At 45.8% G+C, this 21,158-nt stretch overlaps 14 non-coding genes across 14 annotated transcripts; 7 read left to right on the top strand and 7 right to left on the bottom strand.

The window, feature by feature from the left end:
* The first annotated feature begins 1,483 nt into the window (after positions 1–1,483).
* LOC148631971 (U5 spliceosomal RNA) lies at positions 1,484–1,600 on the top strand. The gene has a single exon (XR_015934514.1). It is a non-coding gene; the product is annotated as a U5 spliceosomal RNA (small nuclear RNA).
* A 764-nt stretch (positions 1,601–2,364) lies between these two features.
* trnas-aga (transfer RNA serine (anticodon AGA)) lies at positions 2,365–2,446 on the bottom strand. Its single transcript has one exon. It is a non-coding gene; the product is annotated as a tRNA-Ser (tRNA).
* Positions 2,447–3,725: 1,279 nt separating this feature from the next.
* Positions 3,726–3,807, bottom strand: trnas-uga (transfer RNA serine (anticodon UGA)). Its single transcript has one exon. It is a non-coding gene; the product is annotated as a tRNA-Ser (tRNA).
* Positions 3,808–5,169: 1,362 nt separating this feature from the next.
* Positions 5,170–5,251, bottom strand: trnas-acu (transfer RNA serine (anticodon ACU)). Its single transcript has one exon. It is a non-coding gene; the product is annotated as a tRNA-Ser (tRNA).
* A 377-nt stretch (positions 5,252–5,628) lies between these two features.
* On the top strand, positions 5,629–5,702 carry trnak-cuu (transfer RNA lysine (anticodon CUU)). The gene has a single exon. It is a non-coding gene; the product is annotated as a tRNA-Lys (tRNA).
* A 1,171-nt stretch (positions 5,703–6,873) lies between these two features.
* Positions 6,874–6,946, top strand: trnar-acg (transfer RNA arginine (anticodon ACG)). The gene has a single exon. It is a non-coding gene; the product is annotated as a tRNA-Arg (tRNA).
* A 2,380-nt stretch (positions 6,947–9,326) lies between these two features.
* trnar-ccu (transfer RNA arginine (anticodon CCU)) lies at positions 9,327–9,399 on the top strand. Its single transcript has one exon. It is a non-coding gene; the product is annotated as a tRNA-Arg (tRNA).
* A 4,404-nt stretch (positions 9,400–13,803) lies between these two features.
* Positions 13,804–13,876, top strand: trnar-ucg (transfer RNA arginine (anticodon UCG)). Its single transcript has one exon. It is a non-coding gene; the product is annotated as a tRNA-Arg (tRNA).
* Positions 13,877–15,428: 1,552 nt separating this feature from the next.
* Positions 15,429–15,510, bottom strand: trnas-uga (transfer RNA serine (anticodon UGA)). Its single transcript has one exon. It is a non-coding gene; the product is annotated as a tRNA-Ser (tRNA).
* Positions 15,511–17,084: 1,574 nt separating this feature from the next.
* Positions 17,085–17,158, bottom strand: trnan-guu (transfer RNA asparagine (anticodon GUU)). The gene has a single exon. It is a non-coding gene; the product is annotated as a tRNA-Asn (tRNA).
* An 889-nt stretch (positions 17,159–18,047) lies between these two features.
* trnag-ucc (transfer RNA glycine (anticodon UCC)) lies at positions 18,048–18,119 on the bottom strand. The gene has a single exon. It is a non-coding gene; the product is annotated as a tRNA-Gly (tRNA).
* Positions 18,120–18,761: 642 nt separating this feature from the next.
* On the top strand, positions 18,762–18,903 carry LOC148631960 (U4 spliceosomal RNA). Its single transcript, XR_015934534.1, has one exon. It is a non-coding gene; the product is annotated as a U4 spliceosomal RNA (small nuclear RNA).
* An 833-nt stretch (positions 18,904–19,736) lies between these two features.
* Positions 19,737–19,808, bottom strand: trnag-ucc (transfer RNA glycine (anticodon UCC)). The gene has a single exon. It is a non-coding gene; the product is annotated as a tRNA-Gly (tRNA).
* Positions 19,809–20,452: 644 nt separating this feature from the next.
* On the top strand, positions 20,453–20,594 carry LOC148631958 (U4 spliceosomal RNA). Its single transcript, XR_015934533.1, has one exon. It is a non-coding gene; the product is annotated as a U4 spliceosomal RNA (small nuclear RNA).
* Positions 20,595–21,158: the final 564 nt, after the last annotated feature.

Genomic DNA, 21,158 nt, shown 5'->3' with positions numbered 1-21,158 from the left:
GTCCCCATCGCCATGCTCTCCTTCCTCCTCGCTCGGGGAGAAAACAGAGTCATTTTTCCTTTTCCTCAAGTCCAGCTCCTGGGAGCACCGAGGGGAAAGGGGTGCAGCCGATGCACCAGTCTCCTCTTCCCCCTCACCCACCAGCTGTTGCAGATCCTCCGTGATGGACTGGATGGAGGAGAGGAGGGCATCTGTAGCACTTGCAGAGTCTGAGAAAAGCAGCTCCGCTGAATCCTGGGTATCGTCGCTGGACCCGCTCCACCGGGGGGCCCCACACTGGCCCTCGTTCTGAGGAGCAGGAGTGGGGGAGGGGTCCTCGCTGTTCTCGGGGGTTTTCAAACCCTCGTGCTTGTCTGGTGCAGTCTGCGGTTGTGGGGGCGTAGTGGATTTCTCTTCCACCGGCCCCGGAGCCACAGCAGGACTGATCCTGGCTGGAGACTGAGAGTCTTTGTCCAACAAGGGTTCTTTGTTTGACTTGTTGTTTGCTTTGGCTTTTTCGGGCCGGTTTGGCTGAAACAAGCACTGCCTTATCCTTTCTCATTTTGAGTTTATAGGCGTAGGCGTGGGGGCAGTTCTTAAAAACGTGTCCTTCCGAGCCACATAAATTGCACTTTGGCAGCATTGAACAGTCAGAGGCTTAATGTCCCTGTTTGCCACAGGTCTTGCAGCATTTCACAGTGCAGGACGATGCCAGGTGTCCCACAGCACCACAGCGCCGACACACCTTTGGTTGTCCCACATAAAAAACATAGCCATTGCAGGCGCCCAGCCGGATTGTAGAGGGCAGGTGCCTTAAGCCTCCATTTACATTGTCCGGTAGCAAGCGAACCTCGAATTTCCTTGCTCCTGTTTTTATACCGTCAACATCTCTAACCTCAGTTCCATGGTGGACGGTGCAGTACTGCTTAAGCCAGGTGTGAATGTCCTCCGTCTTTGCCATTTCCGAGAACATAACAACATGCACCGTTTTCCTCTCTCTCTGTGTCAGAGGCTGCAAGTTGATCTTCTCAAGGGCAGGAACTTTCCCTCTTTTTGCCTCAAACACATCCACACATTGTTCAAACAGAGAATAGGTAGCAAAAACAACCTCAAATGCTTTCTGACCTGGGAGAGCGAAGATGAAATACAAGTGCTGAGGTTCAAAGCCAAGTTCCTTCTGTAACACTTTTCTGCTGAACTGCATACGATCCATGAAGAGGTCATCCAAAAGCTCAAAACGTACAGCATTCTTGCGGGATCCAAAGGTTGCCATCTCAAACTGCAAAACAAACACTGCTTCCACAAAACAAGAAAACAATCCAACTATTCCAACTACAGGCTGATCAAGGTATCTCCCCTGCCAGGTAAGCCGAGAGCCGCAGGCGATGAGCCCGGAGCTGAACGGGCCCCACTGGCTCGTTTGTAAGGCCAGGTGCATTGCCAACCACGACCAGCAGGGCAGAGGACTTGAAGGCGGCCTGGGCTCCTGCAGCTGTCCAGCCACGCACTCTGGTTTCTCTTCATCTCGTACAAATCTTTTGCCTTTTACTAAAGATTTCCATGGAGAGGAGCATGAATGAGTTCCATACAATTTTTGTGCTTCCCTGCCTTCGGGTGGGGCGCAGCTGGGCTGGTCAAAGAGAGAAAACAAAACCGCTCACAATCGCTCTTACAATGCAGTAAGTAGCACAGGCTACTTAAACACATGAATGCAAAACAGCATTTTTCAGCTGATTTAAAATGTACCTAAAGGAGAAGCATTATTGAAGACCATCAATTACCAAGAGCTTTTGTCAAAGGTTTTGGTGGTCATTTTGAATGACCACAGAGCGCTGTGACCTCGTTTTTACATCTCATCCAAAAGACAGCGCCCTTTTACAACACAGCATCTCCGTCACTATACTGGGGCATTGGGACCCGCACAGACCTCAGGGTGAGTGCCCCCCCGCCGGCACCATTAACACCGCTTCCAGCTGGAAGCTTTGTTTTTCCCTGTAGCTCACCCTCATCCGGGTACTGACCTGGCTCACACCTGCTTAGCTTCAGTGGGTTTTCAGTTGCGAGTTGCAAGGGGATGCAAGTGATGGAGCCACTCGCTGCAAAAGCCACTGCATTGGCCGAGAATCGAACCCGAGCCACCCGCGTGGCAGGCGAGAATTCTACCACTGAACCACCAATGCTCAGTGCCTAGGCCTTCAAAAAAGACGCTTTTTTGGTGCTCTGTGCAAAACGCGTCGACATCTGCTTCCAGCTGCAAAATGCCATTCGCGGACGCTGAAGAACTTATTTCCGGGTACAAGCGATTGGGCGTTTTAAAACCACCAGGAACAGCAAAGAGGCGCGCTTCTTTGCTTGTGCCAAAACACACCGACTGGAGGCGGACAACGTAGTCGGCAGGATTGGAACCTGCGCAGGGAAACCCCAATGGATTTCTAGTCCATCGCCTTAACCACTCGGCCACGACTACAGCAAGCCCCATTGCCGCTGCGTTCTTGCTACAATCTTACCTGGATCGCGAGGCGCCGGCGGAAGCCTATTTCAAAGTCGTTCTCCGTTTCAAAAAAACATTTCCAAAATACAAGCCTTGCAGACAGACACGCCTCAGAGGACTTAAGGGTGGCTTCATGTCGGAATGATAAAGTCTCCCCGTCCGGACATGAAAATGCCACTTTGTTACACACAAAAAAAGAATCAACAACAGAGAAATGCCCACAAGCATTTGAAAAGCCGCACCACGTCGCACTTGAAATAGCTCTTACATTAGTGGTAGATGCAGGAATCGCCTTTTTATTTACGCTCTTACCAACGCGATGGAAAGCAAAACAAAGCAAAGCAGAGCAAAACAAAACAAACAAACGAAAACCCTCACGTCCCGCACTTGCATATAACGCCGTTACGTGCACCCCCAACATTCTTCTTTGCGCATCTGTGAAAGGTAAACTCTTGAGCAAACTCTGAACCAGCTCTAAGGAAACTAATCCGATTAGACGTTACTTTGACTCATCTTCTTACGCTCAGTGTCGGATTGCTCAAACTCCAGCTAGGGTTAGGGTTAGCATTCCCACGCTACTTAGACACTTTGTTTACGCTCAGTGCTGGATTTTGGGAACTTCAGGACGAGTGGGAATTTTCTCCTATCTGTCCATTCTGTTTTGTTTTGGAGACTCTTGGCTGCCTATGTTGTTCAGTGCAGCGTGAAGGAAACATTTTCCAAAACTGTGTCAGCTCAAAAGTTGTAAGAAAACCTCTCCAGCTGCTTTAACTCTCTTCATTTTTGTCATTTAATGTGACACTCGATGTATAACTGGAGCCTCACATATGCAAATGGTGAGGCTCCAGTTCGACATCCAGTTCGACACCACTTTACAGTATATGACAAAAGCATGGCAGACTGTGCCGGACCAGCTGGTAACTTCCGCTTATTTTGACCATATTAAACATTGGAAATCTTCCCACTTGCATTTGTGACACTTGATTGTGGCTCCACCTAAGACACTCTTAAATCTTCAAACACTTTTCTCTTCTCCCGCAACACACTTGTCTGTCGGCACTATGTGGCAGCGTTGCATGACAACCCATCTCACCACGGAAAGGAACCTAACAGCTTTGGTAAGAGAGTAGAATTACCTGAAGAACTGCTTTCCATGGAAGCAGGACCAAGCGATGTAGCATTTTTATAGTACCAGGAAAGGAGAAGCGGCACTTCGCCTTTGCCGCACAGGCACAAGGTGACGTGCGGCAGACGCCGTAGTCGGCAGGATTCGAACCTGAGCGGGGAGTCCCCAATGGATTTCAAGTCCATCGCCTTAACTACTCGGCCACGACTACAGCGAGCTCGCCGCCGCCCCATTCCTCCTATAATCTAACACGGAGTGCGAGGTGGCTGCGGAAACTTTTTTAAAGTCGCTCTACATTAAAAAAAAAATACCTTTCACAAGATACATGCCGGCAGACAGACACGCCTCAGAGGGTTTAAGGCTGGCTTCACGTTCAAATGATAAAATCTCCCCGTCCGGATGTCAAAATGCAACTTTGGCAGACAGAAAAAACATCAACAAACCACAAATGTGGACAAGGATTTTACAAGCTGCACCACACTACACTTTCAAAAACATTTACATTCGTGTTAGATGCAGGAATTGTCTTTGTTTTGCGTGCTTACGAACGCCATAGAAAACGAAACAAAACAAAAGCCCTCAGCTCCTGCACTTGATTATAATGCCGTTACGTGTCGAAGCAGGAATTTACGTCATCTTACCACTACAACATGGGGAATAGAGGGAAATGAACACACGCTACGAATCGTCTCAATCACTCCCTAGAGTCGTAAGGCACATTGAAGGGTGCACCCCCATCATTAATCGTTGGGCCTCTGTAAAAGGAAAGCTGTTGAGCAGTCTTTGAAACAGCTCGGATGAAACACTTGATTGCTTCCATGTGCATCTGGAGCCCACTTCTTATTTTCACTTCACGCCGCCCAAAGCATTTCTAAAACAGGAGATTCGCGTTTGGGAATGCGCCCTGCCCTACAAATAAAACAGGTCTACGGGTCTGAAACCTGCTCCACGGAAAACAGTTCTGTTGCGCTTTTGATCCAAGGGAGATTCTCTGTTCTTACTTTTTGATTACATAACACCCAAAGGGGCTTCTTTGGAGCTGGATTCCAACCAGCATCCTAAAGTTTCTTGGCGGTATCCTTTACAGTCCTCTGTTCGGTCGACAAGGAACAGAAGGGGGCAGCTTTCCTCACACATACAGTGCAATGTACTGTAGTGTTCCCCTTCATTGAATTCGCAGTTCTGCATCAGACCTCAAACTCGTTTCCTTAGCTTGGATTTAAGCCACGAAGCAGGCTTCTACTGTATAAACGTCTAGAGGAATCACAAACTATTTGAGAGGCCATCATCCCATTGGGAACTGACAAAGTCTATCCCTAAACACCTAGCGCAGTCTCTCGAGAGACTGTCAAAAATCGCTTTCTCCGTTTGTGCTGCAAGTAAGTGAAAACGCGGTCTCAACCCAGAGCCACTTGGCAGCAGCGGCACGTAAATACTGTTACTGCCACTGCTCGATACCAACGTTAGCCTACTATACCATGTTCAGCCACCGCTAGAAAATGTAAGGCTCTAGTACTGGAGCAAACAAAAGGAGGGCCAACGTCGAACAGGCACACGTGTCAGACATAGAGAGCGACGAGGATGGGATTCGAACCCATGCATGCAAAACACAATGAATTAGTAGTCCATCGCCTTAACCACTCGGCCACCTCGTCGACGAAACTGGACTGTCCAGACATGGGTTGGCGCGCTCCAGATGATCTTTTTCTTTTTTTTCCCTCGTACTCGAGGGTCATTTTCCTGTTCCACATGCGATTTCAACATTTTCCTTGGGAGATGTCAAGCCAGCAAGCCACTGCTGTGGTTCAGTGGCCAGTGTGGAGTTCAGTGGCCCTGTTGTACACAGAAAGCACATTGAGCTCCTTGGACATGAAAAGTTCCAGACAAAAGCCATTTGTCATCCTTTCTCTTGGTGTCGATGTTGCTATTGTATAAAGGTGGCAACTTGCTCAGCGAGCAGGCGGAGCACACACCGAATGCAGATGTGTCTGAGTGGTGTGTCCAAGTGGCTGCAAAAGGACAACTATCCCGGGGCGCCGTGGCTTAGTTGGTTAAAGCGCTTGTCTCTTAAACAGGAGATCCTGAGTCCGAATCCCAGTGGTGCCTTCTTTGTTCTGTCTTCTTGAACAGAACTGGTCCTTACAGACAACCGCCTACGGCTAGACTTAATTAAATGCAAGTATTCATTTCCTGTCTTTAACGCGACTTGTTTTTCTTAAAATGGATGCAACTTGCAAAACATGAAATACAAACATTGCTAATCAGCGCTAGCGGCTGGCAAAAAAAAAGAAGTCAGCAATGTTTTTTTTCTTTAACCTTAACCCTGCTAATGGAGAAGAGTTAAACGACCGAGTCTATGCAGCTTAAACGGTGCTCATGTCGGGTTCTTAGCTGAAAGGGTGGTAAATCACGCTCACCCCAGTCCTTAATCTTTTAAAAGGATACAAAATTGAACCTAGTCGCCACATCACATACATCCTGTTCAACGATAAAAAGGTGACATCTATCCTCGATCCAGAGTAAATCCCACATTGAGGGCATATTGTTTTCCACTTTACCATGAGTCGGGCTCAGCTGCACAGAGGCGAGAGCAGAGCAATGAGGTCACGGGGACAGGGGAGTCACACGCTGGCGGTTTAAACACGCGGAAGAAAACTGAGGGATCCACAGTATGTGGACCCTCCGTGCGCCATCAGTCCACACTCCGGACTCTGAATCCTGCCATCCAAGTTAAGATCTCGGCGGAACCTGAGGCGCAGTTCCTTCTTAAAACGTAATCTGGTGAGCATTTCTAGAATCATACTTGTATAGATGCAGCCTTTAATGTGTTGCTAGGTTAAAATTGATGACTTCTTGAACTTCAGTAGGCAACTTCCCTCTTGATTTCGGATTTAATTTCTTTATTACAGGGGCGCTTTTATGAAGACAGAGTCATGTTCAGGTACTTTGCTTGATGGAGGAAGCATATTTCGGACTCTGTGATCTGCTCACCTGGAAAGGTCTGCTGTACTACTACAAGAGAGAAGTAGAGTCTGGAAGAATGGACAATTTTATGATGCTTTGGAAGATAATGTTTTTTTTTTCTTTGAAATCGAAATGAATCAGAATATCAGTGCAAAAGACAAACTCTTGGTTTGGTTTAAAGAGATATGGTTTTAAAACAGACAAAATGTAGAAAACAGGTGTTTCTCACTTTTGGAAAAGAATGGACCGGGGGTAATATTTTACTAGTTGCAGTGCTGATCTCACTGGGTTACAGTCCTGTAGTGTCACACCAGGGCCAGTGGCGCAATGGATAACGCGTTTGACTACGGATCAAGAGATTGCAGGTTCAACTCCTGCCTGGCTCGGGTCGTTTTTAAACACATCGGGCTACTCCCTAAGTAGTCTGTGCTACTTACTGCATTGTAATCGTACCCAGTAAGAGATTTCCTTCATGTAAATGAACTGCACCTGACAGCTTTAGAAAAACACCTGGGCTCAGTACGGTGCTGAGAGCTCAGCGTTGCTGTTCTAATTAGCACGCACTGCATCGGCTATGAGCCCGAACCTTTCAATTATTCCGATCAGTAAGTCAACACGTAGTCCACATGAACGGTAGAAATATTCTCTTGTCTGTCTCTTGTTTGTATAGAACTGAATGTCCCTGACAATGTACTGTTAGTTTTAATTGAAGAACGGCATTTGTGTTCAAATATACCAGACAAGTTTATGTAACTGCTCATGCGACACTCAGTTGTAATTAGTCAAGAAATAAAGTCGAACAACAGCTGCGGGTTTGATTCTGAACGTATCAGATTGCAGCGCCTTTTACTTCCATTGACAAATGATAGAGATTCGAAGAGAGATCCTTCAGACCAGCAAGCAAACCCACGGCTATTTCGGTTTTCTATCTAGGCAACGTTGGTGTCTGCAATAGCATACATGAAAGCGTGATGCAATTTCTGTGGCTACATTTGTTGCACGTCATGCACAGTAAGAGTGTTTCTAACACCAAATAAAAAGTCAACAATTAGCGATCACGCCTTCTCCTCAGTTAACCCACTGAAACCCTTGCTGTTAACAGTTCTTTACTGCGTGCTTTAAGAGCACCTACACATCGTGTCGGTTCTTACAGCTTTATTCATTAGGTTTTCAAAGGCATAAGTAGAGCACCAGAGGTGCGAACGCAAAATGTGTGGTTATCTGAAGAATTGCTTTCCATGGCAGCGGGGCCAAGCGATTTAGCGTTTTTATAGTACCAGGAAAGGAGAAGCGGCACTTCGCCTCTGCCGCGCAGGCACAAGGTGACGTGCGGCAGACGCCGGAGTCGGCAGGTTTCGAACCTGCGCGGGGAAGCCCCAACGCATTTCGAGCCCATCGCCTTAACCACTCGAGCACGACAAATGCGAGCTCCCCGCCTCCGCATTCCTCCTATAATCAAACACGGACTGCGATTTGGCTGCGGAAACCTTTTTAAAGTTGCTCTCCGTTAAAAAAAATACCTTTCACAAGATTCGTGCCGGCAGACAGACACGCCTCAGAGGGTTTAAGGCTGGCTTCACGTTCAAATGATAAAGTCCCCCAGTCCGGATGTCAAAATGCAACTTTGGCAGACAGAAAAAACATCAACAAACCAAAAATGTGGACAAGGATTTTACAAGCTGCACCACACTGCACTTTCAAAAGCATTTACATTCGTGTTAGACGCAGGAATTGCCTTTGATTTGCGCGCTTACGAACGCCATGGAAAACGAAACAAAACTAAAGCCCTCAGCTCCTGCACTTGATTATAATCCCGTTACGTGTCGAAGCAGGAATTTACATCATCCTACCACTGCAACACGGGGAATAGAGGGAAATGAGCACAAGCTACGAATTGTCTCTAATCAGTCCCTACAGTTGTAAGACGCCTGGAAGCGTGCACCCCCATCATTAATCTTTGCGCATCTGTGCAAGGTAAACTCTGGAGCAGTCTCTGAAACGGCTCAAAGGAAACACGTGATTGATTCCATGTGCATCTGGGGTTCATTTCTTATTTACATTTAATTCAAGGGAAAGGCTTGGGTCAGTTTCAGACGGCCTCCAACAGCGAGATTCAAGCGCCCCACCTTCAGCCCAATCTGCGCCGCCAGAACGCCAACGGCTCCTCTGGTCTCCGGGGTGCGGTTGTGACCCCGTAACCTAAAGTGTTGGTGGCAGACAAATGGAGACTAACAGGTGATGTCCTAGGACATGACTACATTGTGACACTCGGTGGGGATGGTGACCATTGCTTGGAAAAGAGTGTGAGGCCCCTTTAGAAAAACATTTTGTTAACAGGCATTCTGCCTCAGCCTAAACACCTATAGCTTGCAAAGCGCATGCTATTAGACAGGCACCTCTGCAAGACCTTAAGAGTCTCTTAAACTAGTGATAGTAAGGTGTTCCCAATGGGCGATGTTTGGCTTTCAAATCATCTCTCTGTGGAAGCGCCGCGATGCAGCTGTTTAAGGCTTAGAAGCAGCTGACTGTTTCACTACCTAGCTGATTACTGTCAGTCAGGGAGCTAAGAGGTGAAAAGCCTGTCTGAGAGACAATTCGCCGTCGATCAGTTCAATATGTTCCGTACCAGCTCGGCGCACCTGAGATCATCTTGGTAGCCGTGTAGCTCAGATGAGTGAGAGCGTGTGTGTGTGTGTACCATCGTGATTGGATGCCGGTCCTTCTCAGGTCACAGTAAACCTTCTGCTGCCTAACTTTCCCCCGTGTGCCCCAGTGGCCTAATGGATAAGGCACTGGCCTCCTAAGCCAGGGATTGTGGGTTCGAGTCCCATCTGGGGTGCTCCTGTCCCATTTTGAGCGTACAAATGTCCTTGTGATTTGCAAAGCTGCAACACCACCTTACTCAGTGAGCGTCTCTGCTTTTCTCTCACATACAGTTGGGAGAAAAACTTTTGTAAACAGCCCTTCGGAATGATGTGGATTTCTGCATGAATGGCTCCTAACATGTGATCTTATCTTTATCTAAGTCATAATAATTAATAAAGAGAGTCTGATTTAACAAACAACACACGCCCAACATTTGACATTGCTGTTTCTTTATTGACCAAATGGTTTAAACAATCAAGGTCATTGATGGAAAAAGTATGTGAACCCTTATATTAAGGAGCTAGTGGAACCTCCTTTATGACAAAAACCTCAACCCCTACTTTCTGTAGCGGCTGGTCAGACCTGAGCAGCGGTTAGGAGGTATTTTGGCCTATTCCTCTATGAAAAACTGTTTCAGTCATGTATATTTTTGGGATGTCTTGCACTGAACGGCCTGCTTCAGATCACGCCACAGTACTTCAATGGGATTGGGGTCAGGACTCTTACTTGGCCATCCCAAAATACGGAATTTCTTCTGTTTCAGCCACTCTGTTGTTGATGTACTCCTTTAACTTTCAACTTTTGTCACATCTGTCCACAGAACATTGTTCCAGGAGTTGCTGTGGAACATCCATGTGGTCTTTAGCAAACTTGAGAGGGGCAGTGGTGGTTTTTTTTGGGGGGAGAGCAGTGGTTTCCTCCATGGTGACCTCGCATGATCACCACTCCTGTTCAGATTTCTTCTTATGGTGGACTCATAAACACAGACATAAGACAAAGTCAACCACCTGTTCGCTAGATCCCATCCCCACTCAGCTAGTCAAAGATTCCCTCGAAGGACTGGCAGGACCTATAATTAGTATGATGAATGCATCGCTTGCGTCAGGCGTTTTACCTGATCAATTTAAGGTAGCGGTTGTTAGACCGCTCCTTAAGAAGTCAAATTTGGATCCACAAGTTCTTAACAACTACAGGCCTGTCTCAAAGGTCCCATTTCAATCTAAAAGTCTTGGGAGAATAGTTGTTGCCCAACGTCAATCGTATCTGGATTCAAATAATATACTTGAGAAATTTCAGTCTGGTTTCTGAAACTGCGTTAACAAGAGTCGTAAATGATATTCTCTTAGCTACTGATGCGGGGAATGCAACAGTGCTTGTGCTTCTAGATCTTAGAGCTGCCTTTGACACGGTTGACCTCTCTGTTTTGTTACACAAGCTTGAGTTTGAGGTTGGCTTATCTGGAACCGTCCTTCAGTGGTTTACTTCACATTTTACTCATCGTTTTCATTATGTTCAAATATCTAATAATTGTACTGCTTCATCAATGTCACCAGTTCAATTTGGGGTACCAGAAGATCAGTGCTGGGACCAATATTGCTCTCTCTCTCTACATGCTGCTGCTAGGTAGGATAATATGAAAAAATAATATGAACTTTCATTCATATGCTGATGACACTCAAATAAACATTTTGTTTACACCAAACGACAACTCTTCTATTATCAGTTTAGTTAAATGCATTAAGGAAGGAAATACTTGGATGTGTGAAAACTTTTTGTTACTCAACTCTGAGAAAAATGAGGATCTGTTGATCGGAGGCAACAATACTGATAGGACTACTATAACTTCAGCACTTAACTCAGAGGATTTAAACATTTGCCTCAAAGAGACAGCACGTAACCTAGGCGGCATATTAGACACAAGGCTCTTAACAACTTGCATTGTTAAGTGCCTTGGGAAAACCTTGTTGTGAAAGGCGCTATATAGAAATACATTGATTTGAATTGAATTGACAATGTAAAATGTTGTGTGTGTTGTTTGTTAAACAAGACTGTCTTTATTTATCAAAAAATAAAAGGAATTTGCTAGGAATGCAAACGTTAGGTTGCGCTTCTTCATGCTGCATCGTCGGCATGAGTGGAGCTTTTTAAACGTCTGTACTTACTGTGCCCCATAAGAAATCGTTTGTCCCCGTTCAAAAGAGATTGTGCGATGTCCTGCAGTGTTCGCAAAGCAAACCTTTGACAGTTTGAAAAGAGGAATTTATTCTGCTTCCTGTGCGTGCAGTAGTTACAAAGTTGAACGTCTTTACACGATTTGCTGCAGTTTTCAGTGGGCGGGCTTTGTCAGATGGCTTGGAAAAACGCACTGTGTTTCGGCTCGGGAAACATCATGAGAAGTGTCCTGCATGTTTTCTGTGTATAGCTGTCTTTTAACGCATACAGAATTCATTCGAAATCATTGATTTCTCCAATTAACAAGGGTCCCTTAAAAGATGATTCAAAGTAACGTCTAATCGGATTAGTTTCCTTAGAGCTGGTTCAGAGTTTGCTCAAGAGTTTACCTTTCACAGATGCGCAAAGAAGAATGTTGGGGGTGCATGCTTCAAGGTGCCTTACAGCTGTAGGGAGTGATTCGAGACGATTCGTGGCGTGTGCTCGTTCCCATATACCGTACGCCCCGGGGTGCAGTGCTAGGATGACGTACAATACCGCTTGGGCACGTAACGGTGTTATATGCGAGTGCGGGACGTGAGGGTTTTCGTTTGTTCGTTTTGTTTTGCTCTGCTCTGCTTTGCTTTGTTTTGCTTTCCATCGCGTTGGTAAGAGCGTAAATAAAAAGGCGATTCCTGCGTCTACCACTAATGTAAGAGCTATTTCAAGTGCGACGTGGTGTGGCTTTTCAAATGCTTGTGGGCATTTCTCTGTTGGTGATTCTTTTTTTGTGTGTAACAAAGTGGCATTTTCATGTCCGGACGGGGAGACTTTATCATTCTGACATGAAGCCACCCTTTTTTTTTCAATCTAGTGATGGAAAGTAAGAGGGAAATGATGGAGCAATCAATAACCGCTCCAGAAAAATGGCAGAAAGAAATGGCCCGTCACTAAGGACATTTGTGAAGCAGAGGAGTGACATCACCACAAAGGCGACTTATTCTGCTGATTGTTTTGGTGAATAATGATTGAGGCGTGTTAAGAGAAAGGTAGCTGCGTCAGCATGCTTAGGCTGCAAAGGATAAAGCAAAGGTTTACTCCATGCTGAAAAGAGAAGAAAAGAAGCACAACGTTTCGGCTGTGGAGTCTTCTGTGCCATCTTCTTTAGCGATGGTGATGATGTTTACATTGGAAAAACTGAGACACGCATACTGGAGGGGCTTGAACCACCAACTTTTCAGCACCAGAGAGTCTGACAGTCTTTTGTGCGCCCTACATTTGCAGGTTTATGGTCAAAGAAAACAATCACTTGCGCTTCTTGCAGCCGGCAATCTTTTTCCACTGACAACCAAGAAATGGATTTCATCTTTCACAAGCTGTATGGATTTCTTCAAAAACAAGTTATTCCAGAAAGGAAATGAATTCTTGCATTAAACTGAACCAAGCTGTACATGTTTGTCTGAAATGAGACATGCGGCACAACAAGACACGGAGAGAGGCACCGCTGGTATTCAGACCCAGGATCGCCTGCTTACTAGGCGGGCACTTTAAGCCACTAGGGAACAGCGCCAGCGGAGCACCGCGCTTTTACAGACACTTGGACACATCTGCGTTCGGTGTGCACTTAACCTGCTCTCTGAGCCCGTTGCCTCCGTCCCATTTAATAGCAGAACTGACGCCAAGAGAAATGATGAGAAATGGCATTTATCGGGCACTTTTCATGTCCAAGGAGCTCAATGCCCTTGACACCTCCCCAAGGCGACAGAGCTGTGCATTCTTTGGCGACACCATTTTTTCTTTTGTTTAATTTCTATACTTATTGATAGAATAAAAACGATATGTCATGTACTGTAAGGGAAATGTCTCTTTTCATGGGGAAAGCTAGCACCAGCAAATGTTGTGTTTAGAAGAAGTGATTTAACATGACACGTGACCTAATTTACCGGAGCAAAAGCTCACCCAGCAAGCCCTGCTTTACTTCTACAGGAGAGAAGTACTGTAGAGTCTGCAAGATGTTCAGCTGGGTAGCTACGTCAGCATGCCTCGGCTGCAAAGGAACAAGTACTAGGTTTATTGCATGCTGAAAAGAGAAGAACGGAAACACAGCGTTTCGACTGTGAGGTCTTCTCACACCTGAAGAAGCCTCACACCTGTAAAAGGCTCCATGGTTTTCTTTCTTCTCTTTTCAACATGGAATACACCTATTGTCTGCAAGATGTGACAATTTCATGGTGTTTTGGAAGAAAACCTTTTTTCTTTGAATTCAAAATCAATCGGAATTTCAGCACGACACATCAACACTTTTTCTGTTTTAAGGAGATGATATTTTAAACCTGATAAAAATAGTAGGAAACACAAGTTTCTTGCTGTGAAAATTTAGATGGGGAAGTGTACTACTAGTAGCAGTGTAGAGCTCTCTGTGGTGGAGTGCAAGCGCATGTTCTATGGGCCAGTGGCGTAATGGATAACGCGTCTGACTTCGGATCAGAAGATTGTAGGTTCGAGTCCTGCCTGACTCGTGAGGCTTTTAAACCTCTCAGGTTCCTCGGTAACAGGTTGCCGTCATGTATATGAACTATAGAAAAGCATTTGCCACAACCCGTAAATTAGCACGCAAGTGCGGGCTGGTGAACACAGAACTGTATGGAGATCATCTCCAGCTCCGAGCTCAATTGCAATGAAAAAACATGCAGAACAGAACTGGAGAGCAGCTGAATTTGTGCTCAGTAGGGTGGGGAGGACTCAGCATTGCTATTGTTCTAATTGGCATGAACTGCAGGGGATCTGAATCAGAACACGACACTTAGTTCGATCATTGCGTCAATATGTAGGCCACGTTAATACAGAATTATTACTTTGTCTGTCTCGTCTTTGTATATAGCTGAATGTCCCTGACAATTTCATGTTAGTTTTTAAGAACGACATTGGTGCTAATATATACATATATAGCATATAAGGAACACGTAAAAGTTTAGTCCATGCTGAAAAGATAAGAAAACCGCCACAACGTTTCATCTTGGAATAAATCTTTACTTGTTGTTTTGCAGCCTACCCATTCTGACCTAACTCCTCCCTTGAAATTCCCTAACAGATAAGGGTACGTAACAGCTCATGCGATGCTCAATTGCAATTTGTCCCAAAACAAACAAGAACAGCAGCTGAGGGTTTGAGTTTGAACATGCACTGTATTAAAGCAGCTTTTATTTCCATTGATAAATGCTAGATATTCCTACAGAGATTCTCCAGGTGAGTAAGCAATTCCTGTTTCTGTTTCTATTTTTGTTTCATATATATACAGTATATATATGTTACATGTGTCTCTGCAATAGTATAAATGTGTTATACACTATCAGGGGCTGCTTTTTTGTGCACCTCATCTACAACAAGGGTTTTTTTTTCATTTATGTTTGTGGACCTTCACCATTTGAGGAAGTGAGTTAGATAAGAAAGTTACAGGTATGGTGAGCAATGACTGACAAAGGCACGTACTGCGTATTCCTTACAGAAGTGTAAGCAATTTGTTCTAAAAAACACCGGCTAAAGTCCAACATCGTTAGCAATCTTATTACTTAAACAGAATTAACATCAATAAACTGTAAGGTGCTGGTACATGTGAGTAGATTTGATCTTCTATTAAACAAAAATGCAATTACAGCTGTAAAAAGGTCAACCTAGAATTCTGTAACAGATCTGTTCAGGTCATCGCTGTTTCTCTGACCTTGTGAGTCTTTGGAATTTTAAAAGTGTATTTTGCTTGCCTTTCATGTGGTCTGTGTACAAGTCACTGTGGCGTATGCGGTCCTACACAGCCTTGGTATAGACGTGACGAGCCTCCACTATGTTGCAATGGAGAACAGGTTCAGTACGGAGCTGCCGAGAAAATTCAGCTGGAAAGCTCGTTGCAGAAAAGCATCGTTATCTGTGTCCAGCGGCAAAGCGTCCATCGTGGGTGCTGAAGAATCGATTTCACAGGCTGCGGGTCCAGGCGATTTAGAGTGTTAAAGGTCCCAGCGAAAACGAAACGGCGCTGGTCCTTTTACACGCACGCACGCAACCAAATGCAAAGGACGCCGTAGTCGGCAGGATTTGAACCTGCGCGGGGAGACCCCAACGGATTTCAAGTCCGTCACCTTAACCACTCGGCCACGACTACAGCGAGCGCCGCGGCCGCTGCCTTCTTGCTACAATCGAACAGGGAGTGCGAGGCGGCGGCGGCAGCGGAGGCAACTTTTTTCAAGTTCGCTCTCCGTTTAAGAAACCTTTTACGCCATACGTGCAAGCACACACACACACACACACACACACACACACACACACACACACACACACACCTCTCAGAGGACTTAAGGGTGGCTTCAAGTTGGAATGATAAAGTCTCCCCGTTCGGACATGAAAACAGAACGTTCTTAGACAGAAAGCAATCAACAATGGAGACATGTGGATGACGATTTTAGTCACTGCACTTTGAATAGCATTTTTACTCCAGTTACAGGAGATGCACCAATGGCCCTTGACCTACGCTCTTACCAATGCCTTGAACATTCAAACAAAACAGCCCTCAAGTCCTGCGGTTTAATATAACGCTGTTACGTGTCGAGGCAGTATTTGACTCTGTCCTACCGTTGAGACACGGGGCGTATATGGAAACGAACACATGCTACGGATCGTCTCTAATCGGTCCCTACAGTTGGAAGGCTCCTTGAAGCGTGCACCCCCATCATTCATCTTTGCGCATCTGTGAAAGGTAGACTCTTGAGCAATGTTTGAGCCAGCTCAAAGGCAACTAGTGCTATTGGACAGACACCTCTGGAAGATCCTAAGAGTCTCTTAACACCACTTCCAGCAGCAAGCTTAATTGTTCGCTGGAGGTCTCCCACCCAGGTACTGACCAGGCAAAGAATCACCAGTACATTGAATGAGGAAGTTAATCCTGAAATCCAATTACATATCTCAAGGTAAGACAAATCCATAAGAACATGTCTTAGTATTACTTTGTTTACATTAGTATGGCACTGAGTTGGAGCTCCTCTTTAAGCTGTGGTTTAGTTTTGCATTCATGTGTTTCTAGAGCAGTTATTTATGGGGGTGGGTGGGTCTTTCACAGAGGCTCAGGACAAATCCCCCGCCTGAAAGTCTAATGTGTGCGTTCAGACAGTCACAGGTCAAAAGCCAGGCAGGAGGACAATGGACAGAAGAGCCAACGAACTAAAAATAAAAGAACAGATATGAAAAAGCCACCATCTTTTTCTTTTTGACATTTTCCGACTTTCATGCAAGCCAGGACAAAGTTGCTCGTAGCTACTTGTGGATTAAAATACTCTATCGAGTGCTTTGATGAGTTTTTGCAATTTGATTGTCGTCCTGTCAGCCTGTTTCTGTTTTTTTTTTTCAATCTAGGGATGGAAAGTATGAGGGAAATGATGGAGCAATCAATAACCGCTCCGGAAAAATGGCAGAAAGAAATGGCCCGTCACTAAGGACATTTGTGAAGCAGAGGAGTGACATCACCACAAAGGCGACACATTCTGCTGATGGTTTTGGTGAATAATGATTGAGGCGCGTTAAGAGAAAGGTAGCTGTGTCAGCATGCGTAGGCTGCAAAGGATCAAGCAAAGGTTTACTCCATGCTGAAAAGAGAAGAAAAGAAGCACAACGTTTCGACTGTGGAGCCTTCTGCGCCATCTTCTTTAGCGGTGATGATGTTTACATTGGAAAAACTGAGACATGCGTCCCTGGGTGGGCTTGAACCACCAACCTTTCGGTTAACAGCCGAACGCTCTAACCGATTGCGCCACAGAGACTGACGACCGCTTGTGCTCCCTACATTTGCAGGTTTATGGTCAAAGAAAACAATCACTTGCGCTTCTTGCAGCCGGCAATCTTTTTCCACTGACAACCAAGAAATGGATTTCATCTTTCACAAGCTGTATGGATTTCTTCAAAAACAAGTTATTCTAGAAAGGAAATGAATTCTTGCATTAAACTGAACCAAGCTGTACATGTTTGTCTGAAATGATACATTCGGCACAACAAGACACGGAGAGAGGCACCGCTGGTATTCAGACCCAGGATCGCCTGCTTACTAGGCGGGCACTTTAAGCCACTAGGGAACAGCGCCAGCGGAGCACCGCGCTTTTACAGACACTTGGACACATCTGCGTTCGGTGTGCACTTAACCTGCTCTCTGAGCCCGTTGCCTCCGTCCCATTTAATAGCAGAACTGACGCCAAGAGAAATGATGAGAAATGGCATTTATCGTGCACTTTTCATGTCCAACTGCTGCAGTTTTCAGTGGGCAATCTTTGTCAGATGGCTTGGAAAAACGCACTGTGTTTCGGCTCGGGAAACATCATGAGCAGTGACCTGCATGTTTTCTGTGTATAGCTGTCTTTTAACGCATACAGAATTCATTCGAAATCATTGATTTCTCCAATTAACAAGGGTCCGTTTTTGAACCTGCCAGAAGCATTCTTTCAATGTAACAGATTTACTCCGGGGAAAGGCAGCATGACATTGAGAGTAGCTCAAGCTTTCAGCACCCGTATCGGACTGCGTGTATGCAGACACCGCTCAGAATCCCCTGTAAGATTCTCCTTCAATTCCGTTTTGCAGTGCTTTAGCTCTTTCAAAAGGCTTCGCTTTGCTAGTCACAATCCAAGGCTCATGACAGCATTTAAAACCACACGCCACTACGTTGGCCGGGAATCGAACCCGAGTCAACTGCTTGGAAGGCAGCTATGCTCACCACTATACCACCAACGCACGCCCACAGGCCACCACCAGAGAATGCTCACGATTTCGGAAGCTGTCTCCGGGACGTGCTGATTCCACACATCCTGAATAAATCATGATATAGTTAGTTGCTGTAGCTAGACGTTTAAATGAGTTTCATGGCCAGATGGACTGTTTCCTCCAGCGGTATAGTATTGCAGTGAGACAGCACGATGCCTGCAAGACTATGTCACGCTAAACGCCACAGATTGTGTTTGTCCGTTCGTGTCAGTCGTCCTGCAGCCACGGGAAGTGGGACACAAACATGCTGCAATGCTTTCAAGACGTTAGGATTTGTTTGTGTAACATCCGAGAAGAGTACTTGTGGCTTGAATGTGAACTGTACGTGCCCGCCCCCTTTCCTCTGTAGTGCATTAGTTCCTCCCGGCACGCCCTTCGTCATTGTTCTGTCATCTTGTATTTAAAGGGTTGTATTTCTGCTGCTGAAAATAAGCAACGGTTTTCTCACAACGCCCTTTGTTCCCAACGGAGCCCTTGTCTGTCATGAAATTCTTCAAAACCTCAAGCTAGAAGAAGAAGAAGACGACAAATATGAAGCGTTACCGCAACGACATGCCATGAGACGATCGATAACGATTTCCATAGGATCCCCGCGGTTGCCTGGCAACCGTCAGTTTTGCGCAGTGGCAGTATCGTAGCCTGTGAGGTTTAGCCGAGGCGCGATTATTGCTAGTTGAAAACTTTTCCCAATACCCCGCTTCCGCCGGTTTGCAATACAATCGGCGAAAGCAATTTTTGACAGTCTCGTCAGAGACTGAGCAAGGTGTTTAAAGACAGATTTGGTCATGGTGACATCATGGTAGAAAGAAACGAGCTTGTTACGTCTCAACAGAAACGCTCTTTAGCTCTTTCAGCGTTATGCAGAGAACAGCGTCTGTCGAGATCACTTTTGAGTCAGCGCGAAACGCCGTGTGCTGTCAGTTTGATTTCATATTGCTCGTAGCGGCGCCCGGCTTTTGTCTGTCAAAAGTTAGGTTGCGCTTCTTCATGCTGCATCGTCGGCATGAGTGGAGCTTTTTAAACGTCTGTACTTACTGCGCCCCATAAGAAATGGTTTGTCCCCGTTCAAAAGATATTGTGCGATGTCCTGCAGCGTTCGCAAAGCAAACCTTTGACAGTTTGAAAAGAGGAATTTATTCTGCTTCCTGTGCGTGCAGTAGTTACAAAGTTGAACGTCTTTACACTATGTGCTGCAGTTTTCAGTGGGCGGGCTTTGTCAGATGGCTTTGAAAAACGCACTGAGACATCATGAGCAGTGTCCTGCATGTTTTCTGTGTATAGCTGTCTTTTAACGCATATAGAATTCATTCGAAATCATTGATTTCTCCAATTAACAAGGGTCCGTTTTTGAACCTGCCAGAAGCATTCTTTCAATGTAACAGATTTACTCCGGGGAAAAGCAGCATGACATTGAGAGTAGCTCAAGCTTTCAGCACCCGTATCGGACTGCGTGTATGCAGACACCGCTCAGAATCCCCTGTAAGATTCTCCTTCAATTCCGTTTTGCAGTGCTTTAGCTCTTTCAAAAGGCTTCGCTTTGCTAGTCACAATCCAAGGCTCATGACAGCATTTAAAACCACACGCCACTGCGTTGGCCGGGAATCGAACCCGGGTCAACTGCTTGGAAGGCAGCTATGCTCACCACTATACCACCAACGCACGCCCACAGGCCACCACCAGAGAATGCTCACGATTTCGGAAGCTGTCTCCGGGACGTGCTGATTCCACACATCCTGAATAAATCATGATATAGTTAGTTGCTGTAGCTAGACGTTTAAATGAGTTTCATGGCCAGATGGACTGTTTCCTCCAGCGGTATAGTATTGCAGTGAGACAGCACGATGCCTGCAAGACTATGTCACGCTAAACGCCACACAGATTGTGTTTGTCCGTTCGTGTCAGTCGTCCTGCAGCCACGGGAAGTGGGACACAAACATGCTGCAATGCTTTCAAGACGTTAGGATTTGTTTGTGTAACATCCGAGAAGAGTACTTGTGGCTTGAATGTGAACTGTACGTGCCCGCCCCCTTTCCTCTGTAGTGCATGAGTTCCTCCCGGCACGCCCTTTGTCATTGTTCTGTCATCTTGTATTTAAAGGGTTGTATTTCTGCTGCTGAAAATAAGCAACGGTTTTCTCACAACGCCCTTTGTTCCCAACGGAGCCCTTGTCTGTCATGAAATTCTTCAAAACCTCAAGCTAGAAGAAGAAGAAGACGACAAATATGAAGCGTTACCGCAACGACATGCCATGAGACGATCGATAACGATTTCCATAGGATCCCCGCGGTTGCCTGGCAACCGTCAGTTTTGCGCAGTGGCAGTATCGTAGCCTGTGAGGTTTAGCCGAGGCGCGATTATTGCTAGTTGAAAACTTTTCCCAATACCCCGCTTCCGCCGGTTTGCAATACAATCGGCGAAAGCAATTTTTGACAGTCTCGTCAGAGACTGAGCAAGGTGTTTAAAGACAGATTTGGTCATGGTGACATCATGGTAGAAAGAAACGAGCTTGTTACGTCTCAACAGAAACGCTCTTTAGCTCTTTCAGCGTTATGCAGAGAACAGCGTCTGTCGAGATCACTTTTGAGTCAGCGCGAAACGCCGTGTTCTGTCAGTTTGATTTCATATTGCTCGTAGTGGCGCCCGGCTTTTGTCTGTCAAACGTTAGGTTGCGCTTCTTCATGCTGCATCGTCGGCATGAGTGGAGCTTTTTAAACGTCTGTACTTACTGCGCCCCATAAGAAATGGTTTGTCCCCGTTCAAAAGATATTGTGCGATGTCCTGCAGCGTTCGCAAAGCAAACCTTTGACAGTTTGAAAAGAGGAATTTATTCTGCTTCCTGTGCGTGCAGTAGTTACAAAGTTGAACGTCTTTACACGATGTGCTGCAGTTTTCAGTGGGCGGGCTTTGTCAGATGGCTTGGAAAAACGCACTGAGACATCATGAGCAGTGTCCTGCATGTTTTCTGTGTATAGCTGTCTTTTAACGCATACAGAATTCATTCGAAATCAT

Source organism: Lepisosteus platostomus, unplaced genomic scaffold (assembly GCF_059453375.1).
Source record: "Lepisosteus platostomus isolate fLepPlt1 unplaced genomic scaffold, fLepPlt1.hap1 Scaffold_72_H1, whole genome shotgun sequence".
NCBI lineage: Eukaryota > Metazoa > Chordata > Actinopteri > Semionotiformes > Lepisosteidae > Lepisosteus > Lepisosteus platostomus.
Note: the sequence above shows the minus strand (reverse complement) of the source record. Positions and strands in the feature narration are given on the sequence as shown.